Source organism: Trachypithecus francoisi, unplaced genomic scaffold (genome assembly GCF_009764315.1).
Source record: "Trachypithecus francoisi isolate TF-2019V2 unplaced genomic scaffold, Tfra_2.0 Lachesis_group3, whole genome shotgun sequence".
Taxonomy (NCBI): domain Eukaryota; kingdom Metazoa; phylum Chordata; class Mammalia; order Primates; family Cercopithecidae; genus Trachypithecus; species Trachypithecus francoisi.
Window position 1 is genome coordinate 90,750,664 of NW_022681468.1, and position 16,761 is coordinate 90,767,424.

At 39.9% G+C, this 16,761-nt stretch overlaps 1 non-coding gene across 1 annotated transcript; it reads right to left on the bottom strand.

The window, feature by feature from the left end:
- Positions 1-9,112: 9,112 nt before the first annotated feature.
- On the bottom strand, positions 9,113-9,218 carry LOC117071687. Its single transcript, XR_004432443.1, has one exon. It is a non-coding gene; the product is annotated as a U6 spliceosomal RNA (small nuclear RNA).
- Positions 9,219-16,761: the final 7,543 nt, after the last annotated feature.

The window sequence follows — 16,761 nt, forward strand, 5'->3', positions numbered from 1 at the left end:
TGTAAACTATCAGTGTTGACAAGTGAATGTCTGGGTAACACGTCCTGTTGCAAGTAGTTTAAGTCTAGTTCCCTGATCTCAACAATGAAGAAGGATCTCATTGAGTTGAGAGCTGATAGATCATTAAAATATTTTTGAAAATAGATTACTACGTGATTTTTGGCATATAGTTTGAAGCCGAGATCACACCACTGTACTCCAGCCTGGTGACAGAGCAAGACTCCATCTCAAAAAAAAAAGAGTGACAGTGCTATAATATTACTCATTTCATTCCTATTTACTTACATATGTAAACAACATTTACTCAGTAGGTAGTTCTATCAAAGTAAAAAATAGTACTAATAGCTAATTCTTTTTTTTTTTTTAATGGAATCTCACTCTGTCACCTAGGCTAGAATGCAGTGTCATGATCCTGGCTCACTGGAACCTCTGCCTACTGGGCTCAAGCAATTCTCCTGTCTCAGCCTCCCAAGTAGCTGGGATTACAGGTGTACACCACCACACCTGGCTAATCTTTGCATTTTTAGTAGAAACAGGTTTTCACCAAGTTGGCCAGGCTCGTCTCAAACTCCTGGCCTCAAGTGATCTGCCCACCTCGGCCTGCTAAAGCGCAGGGATTACAGGCACGAGCCACAGCGCCTGGTCCCTGAAAACTAATTCTATCACATTTTAGCAACATGTAAAAAATAATTTAAAACCTTTATCTCATTAAACATGCATTTCAATACAATTTTATGAAGAATATATATTGTATACTATCACTAACTCTAATAAGTAAACCTAGAGAAATAAAATTATGCAAAGTGAGTGGAATACAAATAAGAGTTCAAGAAGAAAAAATGAAATTTCTGTCTATTAAAAGAGGAACTTGTTTGTAGATTTTTAAAATGGATGATGGAAAGATTAATCACCATGGTATCTAGATTCTGCTAGATATATTTAAAATGAAGGATCAGCTTTATTTATAAAAGTCAATAGTTACAGTGTACCAAAAAAGCAAATTCTCTGTAACTTTGTAAACTTAACCATGACACATTTTAGAAGTCAAATTATGAATGTACCACTCAGTGTGTAGTTTTTAGTGTTCTTTGGTAGGGAGTCCCCAAGCAAACAGATTAAAAAACACTGTTTTAGAAATTATAGTTTCTTGGGCCGGGCGCGGTGGCTCAAGCCTGTAATCCCATCACTTTGGGAGGCCGAGACGGGCGGATCACGAGGTCAGGAGATCGAGACCATCCTGGCTAACAGGGTGAAACCCTGTCTCTACTAAAAAATACAAAAATCTAGCCGGGGGACGTGGCGGGCGCCTGTAGTCCCAGCTACTCGGGAGGCTGAGGCAGGAGAGTGGTGGGAACCCGGGAGGCGGAGTTTGCAGTGAGCTGAGATCCGGCCACTGCACTCCAGCCCCGGCGACAGAGCGAGACTCCGTCTCAAAAAAAAAAAAAAAGAAAAAGAAAAAGAAATTATAGTTTCTCGTAGAAATTTAATTTTTCATCATACTGTTATTCACGCTTGTGCCTTTGATGTATTATTTCATGGCTGCACGTCTGGCCTACGCAGTTATTAGGAGTCTTTGAGGTCTATGAATTGCCAGTTACACAGTGTTTATCAAGCATCTGCTCTGTGTTCAGAATAGTAGAGGACCAAATATAGGATGCGGATTTTCCCATTGAAGAACATGTATTGTATTTAAGGAAAGATGAAAAATAAAAGCAAAACAACAGTAAAGTCCATATTTAAAAGATAGGTGGACACCTCGTGTTTGAAGATCATTTATCCTTTACTTTAACTAGCTAGAGAATGAACAAAAACCAGTAAATAAAAAAAAAAAAAATTCTGATCAAATCAGATTGAACATATGGACAAAACCTCATAGGTTAAAACATTAACAAGCAGAACCTTAAAGCTTTATTCAGAACTTATTTACTTATACATTAAAACAATATTAAGGAGTTGTTTCTCTGTTGTCACAATTAAGATAATATCAAAAGTGGAGAATTATAAAGGAGGTAAGAAATTAACACCTTCCCTCTGTAGGTAGTGTTATGGGCTGTATGCTTGTGCCCCCCCAAAATGCATATGATGAAACCCTACCCTGCAATGGAATGGTAAGAGGAGCGGGTCCTTTAGAAGGTGATTAGGTTTGGATGAGTTTGTGAGGCTGGAGCCACCATAATGAGATCAGTGTCTTTATAAGAAGAGAAAGAGTAAAGCTCACTGTCTCCACTAGCGATCGCTCAAAAGGCACTAGATATGTCCATATGTTGACCTTGGACTTCCTAGACTCCCCGAATTTCTGGAAAAAAATTTCTGTTGTTTAATCTGCCTGGCCTATGATATCTTGTCATAGCAGCTCCACCTGACTGAAACAGAACATGAAATGTCTTCTTAAGAGTGAAAGAGGAGATGAATGCAGAAAAGACATGAAAGACAAGGTGCTTTGGCCTGCATGGTATAAGATTGTACATTACATTAGCATCGCTTAGAGTAGAGAATTAATTATCATTAGTATTCATCAAAATAAATGCACTAGATTTAATTTGCTTACCAAGGCAAGAAAGTGTAAAATAACTTTTAAAAGATTTCTCTTGAATTTTTTAAAATTTGAAATTAAATTTAGAATTAAAGATAGATTAGGTTTTAACTAGAAAATTCTTGTAATGGAACTACTCATTTCTGCATGATCAGCAGGCTCTGTTGCATGTGAATCAGAGGTAAACAATGTGGTTTGGACTAAAGGTTCTCTGTCCTCACCTGGCCTAGGCCTGCCCAAGCAGTCAGCTTTGCACCATCTTGCAAGGTAACTGGAAATCATGCATAGATTTCCAGTAAAGTAAAGAAATCTGAGTAAAGAAAGTAGGCTTCTCTTGACCCGACATGAAATTATATAGCTTGTGTTCACATAGAGGGAACCATGTGGAAGCTCTGAGCTCAAAGCACAGTCTGCTGGCAATTTGTGCCTTGATTTCTGTGATTGATAATGAGGTCACTGTCCTTTAGCAATGACCCAGGGGCGGACAAGATGATTTAGCTCAGAGATTCAAAGCACAAGAGATTTTTCAGAGAGGCAAGGAAGTAGGAGGATGAGCAGCTCTGAAGGTTCATTTTTTAAACAATTCACCTTTAAAAAGTGGTATATGTCAGGCGCCTGGCGAGGTGGCTTATGCCTATAATCCTAGCACTTTGGGAGGCTGAAGTGGGCAGATCACCTAAACTCAACAATTCGAGACTAGCCTGGGCAAAATGGCAAAACCCTGACTACAAAAAATAAAAAATTTGCCAGGCGTGGTGGCCTGCACTTATAGTACCAGCTACTCCAGAGGGCGAGGCAGGAGAACTACTTGAGCCTGGGAGGCAGAGGTTACAGTGAGCCGAGATCGGGCCACTGCACTCCAGCCTGGGTGGCAGAGCGAGACTCTGTCTTGGGAAAAAAACAAAACAAAACAAAACTGGTATATGTCACAATAGTTCGTAACTCAAAGGTTAAAAAAAAGAGACCCCCCCAAAAAAAAAACAAGAAAATGATATATGATCTGATCATTAAAAATCCAAGTAAAATTAGTAAAAATCATATGTAATGATATACACTTGACATTTTGATGTGTAGCTCTTACCAGTCTTTTGTTTTCTTTATGTATATTCTAACTACATAGCTACTTATGTATGTATGTGTCTGCACATGTGCATACTTGTGTGTGTGCATGCATGTTTGCACATGTGCATGTGCCTGCCTGCATGTGTGTGTAGGACTCATATTGTAAACTTTTTTTTTCTGTTTAGCAATACATCATGAATATTGTTCTGTGCCGTTAAATATCCTTCCATGTCATAGCTTTGAGTGGTACACAGCATTACAATGTAATTATGTATTGGGATTTACTTAACCCATCCCTTTTTATTGAACACTTGGTTGGTTCATTTTTCATTTTGTTTTAATTTTATTGCTATGATAAACATCTTAATCATAAAAAATGCATGCTAATGGATAAGTGGTAGTTTTATTCTTGTTCCTTCTCATGTCTGTCCAGATGTTTGCAGAGTGAGTTGTCTTTGATCATTTGTGATTTGAAGTTTCTTATTCTGGTGTCCCCAGAGGATGACCTATCCCATCCCTTCTTTTCTATTAGGGTTGGTGGTAAAGGGAGCTTGAGGAGAGTTAAGAAGTGAGACTGGAGAGATCCCCAGGGGAAAACATAGCACAATTCTCAGGAACCAAATTGACAGCAAATCTGGGTAAGTTTAAAAACTCACATCATATAGGAGGTCAAGATCTTTAACAGGGGTAGAGGGATTGAAAGTCCTGGAAATAGATACTGAAATTTTTTTTTAAATGAAGAAATTGAGAAGAAGAGATAAAGGAACTTGATTGTAGAGTCCCAGGGGGTCTATTAACCCCTCACTCCATGACACAAAAAGATGCCCAAGAAGCTCCCGTATCAATCCCAAAGGATGACTAAATGTGCCTGAGCCAGAGCAGCCCAGAACCACTGGTGAGTTCTGGGAAAGAAGCCTCGAGTAGGAAAGCAGAGAGGAAGCTTTGCTTTGTTCCTGACATTGGCACAGGAGTGCTCTCTTGATTTCTAATCGTTGTAGTCCCATCCCAGGTGTCAAGTAGGAGCCAGTATCAGAAGTGAGCTCTGTTACCTGCTACTTCTGAATTTTCAGTGGTATCCACAAATTGTTGTTGCAGATGCTCAAGTAAACTACCCAGCCTGTGGAGAGAAGGTCAGTGTCTAATCCTTAAGTTATGTGTGCTTTGCATGAACACACCCACCTCTCTGGAAGAAAAATGTAGCAGAGTGGTGAGTGAGGAGTCAGGCCTCTCTGGAAGCTTTGTGCCCTATACCAGTCCATGCAGTAGTATGTTGGTGCCATGGTTTGGATGTTTGTCCCCTCCAAATCTTAGGTTGAAATTTGATCATCAGTGTTGGAGGTGAGGCCTAATGAGAGGCATTTAGCTCTTGGGGGTGGATCCCTCATGAACAGCTTGGTGCCATTTCCATGGTGGTAAGTGAGTTCTCATTCTATTAGTTCCCACAAGAGCTGGTTTTTTTTTTTTTTTTTTTTTTGAGGCGGAGTCTCGCTCTGTCTCCCGGACTGGAGTGCAGTGGCCAGATCTCAGCTCACTGCAAGCTCCGCCTCCCGGGTTGACGCCATTCTCCTGCCTCAGCCTCCCGAGTAGCTGGGACTACAGGCGCCCGCCACCTCGCCCAGCTAGGTTTTTTTTTTTTTTTTTTTGTATTTTTAGTAGAGACGGGGTTTCACCGTGTTAGCCAGGATGGTCTCGATAAGAGCTGGTTGTTGAAAGGAACCTGGCACCTCCCCGCCCTGCCACCTCCCCTGTCTTTCTCTTGTTTCCTCACATGCCTTGCGATCTCTGTACAGATGGTTCCCTTTTACCTTCCATTGTGAGTGGAAGCAGTATGATGCTCTCACTAGATGCCCATATTTGAACTTTCCAGCCAGCATAATCATGAGGTGAATAATGCTCTTTTCCTTATAAATTACCCAACCTCAAGTATTTGTTTATAGTAACACTAAATGAATAAAGACAGTTTGTAAATGTTTAACACTTGGAGGACTATAGTCATCTTTCAATGCCCAACTTTCTTTTGGATATTTCCTCTAGCTCTCCCAGTATAAAATAAAAGAACCACCCCTGATACTCCTATAAGACCGTGGAACTATCCTCCATGCTGTTCTCATGATAGTGAGTGAGTTTTCATGAGATCTGACGGTTTTATAAGTGTTAGGTATTTCCTCCTGCATTCATTCTCCTTCCTGCTGCCTTGTGAAAACGTGCCTTGCTTCCCCTTCACCTTCTGCCATGATTGTAAGTTTCCTGAGGCCTCCCCAGCAGTGCTGAACTGTGAGTCAATTAAACCTCTTTTCTTTATAAATTACCCAGTCTAGGACGGTTCTTTATAGCAGCATGAAAATGGACTAACACATAAATTAATGAATATTAACAAGAGAATGATGAAGTAAATTGAAGTATATTTGTGTATTATAATACTATACTACAGTGAAAATAAATGAACATCAACATAGATAATTTTTACATGCATATTGTCAAATGAAAAAAATTTTAGAAGAATACCTGTGAACAATGTCATTGATACACTGTTTATGTAAGGTTTGAGTTGTACAAAAATAATACTCAATATTACTTAGATATACAGACAAATGTGGTAAAAGTATAAAGACATGTATAGATATGTTGGACTTTCCCGAGGGAGATGGGATGGAAAAAAAATAGCACCTTTAGTGTATTTGTACAGTTTTATTTCTTAAGTTTGGAGACAAGTATCTCTGCATTTATAATATTATTTCCTCCATATTTCTGCATGTCAGAAATATTTCACAATAGAATTTTCAAAAATAAAAAGAAAGAGGCAGCTATCTACTGACGCTTAAGGAGCCTTAGTGAGTCAGTGGGTTGGATGTCTTTTCTGTGATGTGTGTCATGTAGAAGCTGATGAGAAAAGCCTTTCCATGATCCTGAGAAGAAAGCACATTCTATTGTCCTGTGTTATATGGAGTTTTCCCACAGATCCAAAGGAAGGTTGATCTTGACATTCAAAATTAACTCGAACTATGTGTTTTGGAGTACATAAAAAAGAAAAAAGAAAAAAAATGACCAGGCACGGTGGCTCACGCCTGTAATCCCAGCAATTTGGGAGGCTGAGGCAAGCGGATCACGAGGTCAGCAGATCGAGACCATCCTGGCGAACACGGTGAAACCCCGTCTCTACTAAAAATGCAAAAAATTAGCCGGGCATGGTGGTGGGCGCCTGTAGTCCCAACTGAGGGCTGAGGCAGGAGAATGGCATGAACCCAGGAGGAGGAGCTTGCAGTGAGCCGAGATGTGCCACTGCACTCCAGCCTGGGCAACAGAGCCAGACTCCATCTAAAACAAACAAACAAACAAAAAAAAACAAGTTAAGTAAATGTTTCTGGAAAAAATCTGAAATACTTTTCCATAGAAAATGATTCTGAGTCATGAGTCACCAAGTTCTGTCCGGATATATTAGGAAATTCAGGTCAAAGACCTTCTCAAATGTTATTGCTAATTGTTCTCTGTTAAATGTGGCTCCTCTTCTTATTTCTTGAGTTTTCTAAATAATCTGATCGTATTTTTTTTGTAGAGCATGAGCTTGCCTGTGTTAGCCCCAGCTGGTCTTTGCAATGAAACCCAAATAAGTTGATCTTAGAAAATGAGAAGCTTTAGTCAGGGAGAGCCAATAGCTGCTTTTTGGAGGTCAGACTCCAACAAGACCCCAAATGCAAGCTTTGCTTAAGCTCTTGGCTTTGGGGTTGGCAAAGAGGGTCTCTGAGAGCTAGCTAAAACTCAGAGAAGGGCTCCTCAGCCAGCCTTGAAGAGAGGACTGCTCCCCTAGGTGTGGGTGGAAAGGCTGACTCTATCATTTATTACTGATGTGATCAGTGCTGAGTTACTTAGCTTGTTTGAACCTTTGGTTCCTCATCTGAACAGTGTGTTTTGAAGATTAAATTAAGTAATCTCCGATACAGCCAGTGTATACAAGAGATGTTCACTGGCATCACTAGCCAGATTCAGACTGCAAGACACTTTGGAACTGACTTTCTGAATATCCTCCAATAATTGCAAAAATAATCATTTACATTCAGTCCTTAAGGCATTAGTATAAATGAATTTCTAGGTTCACTAAAACATCTCTGATAAATAGAGGACAATTAATAAAAGAGAGGCTTCAAATGGAGCACTATTTTCATGTGTGGTGTGGCAATAGTTCATGAAGTAGTTTTCAATGGTGCAGTTTTATATGCTTATATTGACAGCATTGTACTTAGCTTTCTAGTTACCTTCTGGTGCAGAATTTTTTTTGACTTTTTAGTAGCAGCCATTCTCACTGGCATGAGACAGTATCTCTTTGTGGTTTTGAATTACATTTATCTGATGATTAGTGATGTTGAGCATTTTTTCATGTTTGTTGTGTATTTCATGTGTATGTCTTCTTCTGAAGTGTCTGTTCATGTCCTTTGCCCACTTTTTCAGTGTTGTTTTTGCTTGTAAATTTGTTTAAGCTCCTTACAGATTCTGAAAACATATTAGACCTTTGTCAGATGCATAGTTTGCAAATATTTTCTCCCATTCTGTAGGTTGCCTGTTTACTCTGTTGACAATTTATTTGCTGTGCGGAAGCTCTGTAGTTTAATTAAGTCCCATTTGGTTATTAATTTATTTTTTGCAATTACTTTTGGCATCTTTATCACAAAATCTTTGCCAGGTCCTATGTCCAGAATGGTATTGCCTAGGTTATCTTCCATGGTTTTCATAGTTTTAGATACTACATTTCAGTCTTTAATCTATCTTGAGTTGATTTTGGTATATGATGTAAGGAAGGGGTCCAGTTTCAATCTTCTGCATATGGTTAGACAGTTATCCCAGCACCATTCATTGAATGGTTGGTCCCTTCCCCATTGCTTATTTTTGTCAAGTTTGTCGAAGATCAGATGGTTGTAGGTGTGCAGCATGATTTCTGGATTCTGTATTCGGTTCCATTGGTCTATGTGTCTGTTTTGGTACCAGTACCATGATGATTTGGTTACTGTAACCTTGTAATCTAGTTTGAAGTCGGGTAATGTGATGCTTCCAGCTGTGTTCTTTTTGCTTAGGATTGCCTTGGCTATTCTGGCTCTTTTATGGTTCCATGTGATAAAATAGTTTTTTCTAATTCCGTGAAGAATGCCTTTGGTAGTTTTAAAGGAATAGCATTGAATCTGTAAATTACATTGGGCAGTATGGTGATTTTAACAATACTAATTCTTCCTCTCTGTGAGCACGGAATGCTTTTTCATTTATTTGTGTCAACTCTGGTTTCTTTGTGCAGTGCTTTGAAATTCTTGTTGTAGAGATCTTTTGCCTCTGTGGTTAGCTGTATTTCTGGGTATTTTGTTCTTTTAATGGCTATTGTGAATGGGATTGTGTTCCTGGTTTGGCACTCCACTTGGATGTTGTTGGTGTATAGGAATGTTACTGATTTTTGTACAGTTATTTTGTATTGTGGCTACTGTTACTAGTACTTCTTTTCTCTAATCAACACTGCTGTTTTTTATGTTTTATTTTATTTTAAAAATGGAATGCTTTACACATTTTCATGTCAGTTTTTCACAGGGGCCATGCTAATTTTCTCTTACCATTCCAATTTTAGTATATATGCTGCCGAAGTTGGCACAACACTGCTTCTTATGGGTATATCATCACATCAAAAATACAAGAGTTCTGCAGTAGAGATTGGAGAATCAGTCCTACAGGCATGTGGAAAGGAAAGAGAAGAATGCAGGCAACAGTGCATTGAATCTATTACTTACTCCCTCCAACTTTCCAAGATCTGAGAAAAAACCAATCTCCTTATAAAAAGGTGAATGTGGCAAAGTAGAAAATTCTGGACAGCATGTCAGAAAACCAGAGATGGAGATATGTCTTCTATACGATACCTAAGGCAAGCTGGTCAGAGTCTGTCATTTGTTCTCCTAAGAGAATCTATGAGGTCTCTAAGGTTCCTGGCTGGGTCCTCGAAGCTAACCTGTATATCCCAAATAGCCTTAGCCCTCTGCGTTGTATTTACTTGTAACTACGTCACATTAATATGGTCATCTGTTACCGTCACATCAACAAATTCAAAGCCTCCTCATAATCACTATGTACTATGAATTTTCAGCACAGGAATAATGTTGTTCTCTTTAATTTCCTGGACTCAACAAAAGAATGACTCAATCAGAAAGAAATTCCACTTTGCATATGGTTAAACAATGCCTCAGAGATTTTTCCTAACAGAACAGAACAATGGAGTCTTGGCTCCTAAACACTGACATTCACCTGCTTTGTTTCCTATAAAAACTAGGCCAGGCCCTGTGAAATGGGCTGGCCAATGTTGTAACAGCTGCAAGACCAGCTTCTCCACTGTGAGTCTACACAGTGCCTGGAGTCAGAGGAAGGACACTTAATTTAAATAACCTGTCCATCAAACGTTGATTCTAATTATTTTTCTCTCTAATTATTTTCTCTGTTGCTATATTCTGAGATCCAGAAGCCACCTGTCTATGTACTTGCTTTTTTGAGAAAGGCAAGAGCTTGCATTTATGTAAAAAAAAAATGTAAGGACAATAACTCTCACATTTCAAAATTTACTTTCTAATACACAAAAATACATTAGGGGAACTAAGGTTAAGATTCTTTATCATATTGTAATGAGATTCTAAGATGACTCAACTACCTTTAGTCTTTTTTAATGAGGAATCACAATGAATTTTGAGGGAGGGTCTACTTTTCTTAAGATACCTGTGGAGCAGAAAGTTAGCTATGCAGGAAATAGGAAAAAGGGAGGGATAGGAATGTTAGTGATTTCTGGCTACTGGAGACATCCAGTTCTTGTTGATCATGCTGACCCAGGCGGGGGGTTCTCCATCTGACACTTTATGCTTTTCCTCCAACTGTATAAGCCCAGTGGCTTAAGAATGAGGATCAAAATTTTGTATATGACTAATTCTCTTCTCTCAAGACTGTGATTTTCATTTTGTCTCTAATAGATTTGCTGAAAGAAACTCCCAAAATATATTAAGTGGAAGAATGTTTATTGTAATTAAAACGTTCCCTGAGTTAGCAAAGTTAGTGGCCTGATTGTGGAGGTGTCAGCAGACTCTCCAGGACTCCGCAACACGTTCCTCATTAGCTTGCTTCACAGGGAACTCTGTCTGACCCTGTGACCTGGATGCAACCTGCATAGTGGGCCCAGCCCTCTGGGTGAGGTCACATGCCAACCTAGAACCTTTGACCTGAGAACCCCCTGCCATTTCCTTTTAGGTGTCTGCATATCTAGAAGGCTACCATTTAGAACGACCCTGGGAAGCATGCCAGTCTCCTATGAAAGCATGCTGTACATTTCATCCCTTAGTTAGTAGGAAGCAATGAAGGGAGTTGGAGTTTGCTCTTGGCTAAACTTGAGGCAGCAGGGAAAATCAGTACATGCCTCTTATCATCAAAAACCCAAGTTTGGTATCACATGTGCCTGGGAGGGAATGAAAGGTTGGTGAAACAGACTGTCCCTATTGTTCCTTTTGCTGGAGTGTGCTATACTTAGAACACCAGGGGGACTTGTCACCATCATGGGCATTTGGAATGGCAGATGGCAAGCTGGGCGTGGTGGCTCACGCCTGTAATCCCAGCACTTTGGGAGGCCAAAGTGGGCGGATCACCTGAGGTCAGAAGTTCAAGACCAGCCTGGTCAACATGGTGAAACCCCATCTCTACTAAAAATAGAAAAATTAGCTGGGCATGGTGGCACGTGCCTATAATCTCAGCTACTTGGGAGGCTGAGGCAGGAGAATTGCTTGGATTCTCCAGAAGGTGGAGGTTGCAGTAAGCCGAGATCATGCCATTGCACTCCAGCCTGGGTAATAGAGCGAGACCCTGTCTCAAAAAAAACAAAAACAAAAAACAAAAAAACATGGCAGATGGCAGTCTGTGTGTGTGTGTGACATACATTGACTTATAAACTTTTGTTTTTCCATACTTTTGTTTTATGATTAATTGCCTGTTAGGCATTTATTGTAGATGTGATACTGTAAAATATATATTTGGTCTTTGACCTGTTTTCTGACATACAACTTCTAAAATCCTTAAAATCTCCAAAATAATGTCTTTTTGTGTGCTAATGAGATGACTGGTGGCAGACAGCCCCTAGATAGCTTCAAATAGGGTGTGTTGGTCCATTCTCATGCTGCTAATTAACACACACTTAAGACTGGGTAATTTATACAGAAAAAGAGGCTTAATGAACTCACAGTTGTACATGACTGGGGAGCCCCGCCAATCATGGCAGAAGGTGAAGGAGGAGCGAAGGCACATGTTACATGGCAACAGGCAAGAGAGTATGTGCAGGGGAACTGTCCTTTATAAAACCATCAGATCTCATGAGACTTATTCATTATCATGAGAGCAGCTCAGGAAAAACTTGTCCCCATGATTCAATGACCTCCCACCTGGTTCCTCCCATGACATGTGGTGATTATGGGAACTACAATTCAAGATGAGATGTGGTGGGGTGGGGACACAGCCAAACCATATCATGGGGGCTGGCCCCCAGAAAGACCAAGAAATGATTAGAGTGCTAGATTTTCTTTCCCATCTCCCAACCTCTGGGGAGGGGAAAGGGGTTGAAGGCTAAGTTGATCACCAGTGTCCAATGGTTTACTCAATCATAAAATCTCAAAATGACTGGCTTTGGGGAGCTTCTAGATAGTTGAACATGTGGAGGTTCTTGAAGGGCAGCATGCTCAGGGAAGGCATGGAAGCTTTGTGCCCCTTCCCTGATACCTTGACCTATATAGCTCTTCATCTGTATCCTTTGTAATCTCATTTATATTAAAGGTAAACTGGTGAATATGAGTGTTTCCCTTAGTTCTGTGAGCCACTCTATCAAATTACTCGAATTTAAGGAGGGGATCATGTGACTGTTGATTTATAGCCAGCAGTTCAGAAGCATGGGCAAAACAACCTGTGCTTGTGATTGGTATCAGAAGTGGGGTGGAAGCAGTTTTGTAGGACTGAGCCCTTAATTTGTGGGAGCTATGCTAACTCTATGTAGATAGTGTCAGTATTGAATTGAATTAGAGGATACCCAGCTAGTGTCTGCTGCAGAACTGATTGCTTTCTTGGTGTGTAATACAAAACCACACACACATTTGGACACAGAAGTCTTCTGTGTAATTGTTGTGGTTTGGGAGCAGAGGAAAAGAAGTTTGTTTTTTCCACACTTTGTGTTTGTGTTTTTTCCACCCAGAGTGGGAAAAACACTTTCTAAAATGTTAAACATAGAGTTACCATATGATCCAGTAATTCCATCCCAATGTATGTACCCAAAAGGATTGAAAGCAGAGTCTTAAGCAGGTATGTGTACGCCCATGTTCATAGCAGCATGATTTACAATTCAAAAAGGTAGAAACAATCCAAATGTTCATAAATGAATAAATGGATAAGCAAAATTAACATATACATATATGTATACCAAATAGATAAATAGAACTATTATAGAACTTTAAAATGGAATAAAATACTGATACTTGTTATGATATGGATGACCTGGAAAGCATCATACTAAATTAAAGAAGCCAGACACAAAGGGTTGCATAATGAATGATTCCATTTATATGAAGCATCCAGAATAGGCAAATCCATAGAGATAGTATTTCAGGAATCCAAGAGTAAAACTTTAAAAGCAGTTCCGATGATACATTTATTGAATGTATTATCCATTCACACAGAGATTTATATAGAGGAGTCCCTATATGGAGCCTGTTCATGTTATTGGCCAGGTTTCTAGTGCAATTATTTCTCTTCTATCTTCTTTATAAGTTTTCTTTCTATCTTTTAATGTTATGTTCTCTCGTCTACAGGACTTTACTTCAAGTAGCCTCAAAGCTTTTTTAGAAGTGGGTAAGATAAAGTTATAACTGAAAAGCTAACCAAAAACTCTCTTTACGCTTAACAACAAACAAAATTGCTTATTTGACCTGAAATAAAAATTTGATAAAAAAGCTCACACCTCCATTGTTCTTTTGACTTAACATTCACATTACCAAGTGTGAAAGGTTCACTAAACTGAATATGGTTTCATTGTCTTTTTCTTCATAAGAAGGTTTTGTTTAGTTGAGCGCTTTCTGCTGTGCAAGTTTTATGGTGAGGTGTCCAGCTTTCCTTCCAATCATACTGCCCATTGGTATGTTATGAAACAGTTTATGGCCTTCATTAACTTTGATGATAATGACTAAATGAAGCTGTGAATTATGTCCAGGGAGAGCTCTCTGGGGTGCTCCTGATTCAGTTTCCACAGACAATCAAGAGATGGTTGGTCTAACTAAGCCAGAGTCCAGAATATTGTGACTTAAATATCTTCTGAAAATAGAAGTCTGTCCATAGAGAAAAAAATATAAGAACAGAAACAAATATAAGTCAGTAAAGAGAGATCCTTGCGATGAGCACAGAGACTGCAGTAGAGGAAGCTTCAGAGGAGAGGCAGTGCTTCCTCTGGGTGTCAGCCTGATTCAGTGAGGAGGAAAGGTCAGTGGCACCTGCTAAGCCCTTACAATGAACTGAGCATATAGGGTCTCTTTAGTCCTCACAAAACTCTCATAAAGATGCAGCACTGTGCCCATTGCCCAGAAGAGTGAACAAATGCTTGTTTCCTGGTAAACTTTATGACATAAAGCAGAGGTCCCAGCTATGAGAACTGAAGCTGTGGATATCTTACAGTCCTCAGTTCATACGGATGAAGGGGTATCTGGGCCCATGAGGGACTGTCTGATGGGCCGTGGGCCAGGGTCCCCGGAGTCTTCCATTGGAGTCCCATGATTTTATGCCTGATTCTAAGGAAGACAGTGCTGCAAAAAGAAGTAAGAAACAATGGGAAGGCTAGATCACTATGCCCTCCAGAGTATATTCAGTCACCAATGTGGAGTCCTCAAAGAGGCAGTCATGTGGCAGGACAGGGAAAGGGGTGGAGGCGTGGGTGCACCATGTTAGCTTCATAGACATACCACCAGGCATATCCTAGGGAGGCTAAAGAAGGAGTAGAAAATGGCAAATATCTTTGTTAGACAAATAGTCCCTCTGAAGCACAGGGAAAATGCTTTCTGGAGAAACTGAGAATTATATGCAGAGGGGTTGAGGGTGAGAGCAAGTCTGTGACCTGCCTTCATGGAAGGGTCTGCATCAGACGTCAGACACTGGTGCTTCCATCACCACAGCCCAGGTTTTACTTTGTCTGGTATCATCTGGAAAACACACAGTGATAGGTATAATGTTATTTTTTGTGCTGTTCTCAACCTCTGGAAAAGGAAGCACAATTGAATTGTAACGAATGCACTCTTAAAGGAATAGACAAGTAGATCAATGCTGTGGAACACAATTCAGAAAGTGACCAGTGAATATTTGGAATTTTAGTATCCGATAAAAGTGGTCTCCAAACCAGAGTGTAATGAAGGGCTACTTACTTAATAAACCATGTTGAAATAATTTGTTATCCCTTTGGCAAAAAGTAAAGTTAGGTCACTTTATCACACCATGAAAACAACAAGCTAGGCAAATCAAATGCCTAAACAATAAAAACATCAGAAAAATAGAGTATATTTCTGACCTTGAAAATAAGAAATGGATTATTGAGAAAAAAATGCAAAACTTATACAGTAAAAGATGGCCAAATATAACCATGTTAGGGACATGTATCAAGTTCTCAGAATTGTCCTATTGAAGCTTTTCTTGGTTTGAGCAGAACAAAAATGCGTCATCTCTCACTGCCTCCATGGAGGTGAAGGGCTGACGCTTTCATCAAAACCTCCCTCCACTTAATGTCCTTTTCAAAGTCCTTTCAGGTCCTTGACATAGTTCAGGAATTAAGAGTCACATAACTATTTTTGGCCACTTCCATTGGTGCCCTCCATAATGATCTTGTGTTTTACTTTAGAATATAGTGTTTATTATGGTGGGACCTCAGCCAAAGCTAAGATTAAATAGCTATTTTTCACATCTTGGTGTGTGAATGTGTGTGTGTACTGTGTGTGTCTCATGACACTTCAAATTGATAGCAGCAGTAACTCTCAGGCAGAGGAATGAGTGGAGTAGTGGTCAAGAGCAACATTACCTTTATCTGTGTTGTTTGAATTTTTATAGTGACAATATATTCATGTATTACTTGCGTAATTAAAAATAAATGAAATTAAATATACTCTAGCGTGTGCTGGCTGCTTCTGCAACTTAATTTCCATCTGCCAATGAAATAAATCTGAAACCTTTCATTTGGGTTAATGGTCCAACTTAATGTGCTGCTCTGTTGGAAAAAACCCAAATTGCAAGGAGCTTTTTGGGGCTCTGTGCTTTGGATTGCTCTTAAGGTCACAGTGTTTTCTTCTGATATTTGCTTTTTCCAGATATATACTCAGTGTGTAATGTACATTTGTCCTGGTCCTTGGCTGACCTAAAGGAGTAAATGGCAAGGCCAGCAACTTCCTCTTTTGCAAACATGAGAGAATACATAGCTACCTGGTCCATTTCCAACTGGAATCAAAGTCCAGTAGGTAGAATGTTTATTTGAACAGTGAAATTAAATGGGCTTCTGTTTGTCTTCCCAAAATAAGCTGAATAACCACTTTTGTGATTTGCAGAGAGCATCCTGGGGATATTTTGGCAAAGGGGCAGTCGTGAAATGAAACGAGGTGATAAGTGCAAAATGGATACTGTGACTTTGGCTGGAAGCACACGAGGCATAGCACTAAAGGCACACATACCAATCTTTCCTCTGCATAGTTTTCCACACTGCAGTAACAATACCTTAGTGGTACCTGGTTAGTGTTTTATAAACATTTCAAAGTGCTTCCACACCTTCACTGGCCCATTTTACAGCTATCGAGTGCCCATAATGGTTGGTTGCAGGGCTGGGAGTAGAAAGAGCTATTTCCTTTGAGAGCCTAGCGTGGGGAGGTAGACACTTCAGCTAGCATTATAGCCTTCTGGAAAGGGCTTTGAGAGAAGGAAATACAGGAGCTAGGGGACAGCAAAGGCAGACATTAGAGGGAGGTGGGACAAGCCAGGCTGCTTTGGGAAAAAAAGAGTGGCACAGGCTGAGGCACTGAGGTCTGGAATTGCACCATGGGTTTTGAGAAACATAGGTAATGAAGCCAGGACATGAGCACAGTGAAGCTTCAACCACATGGAGAGTCTTGTAT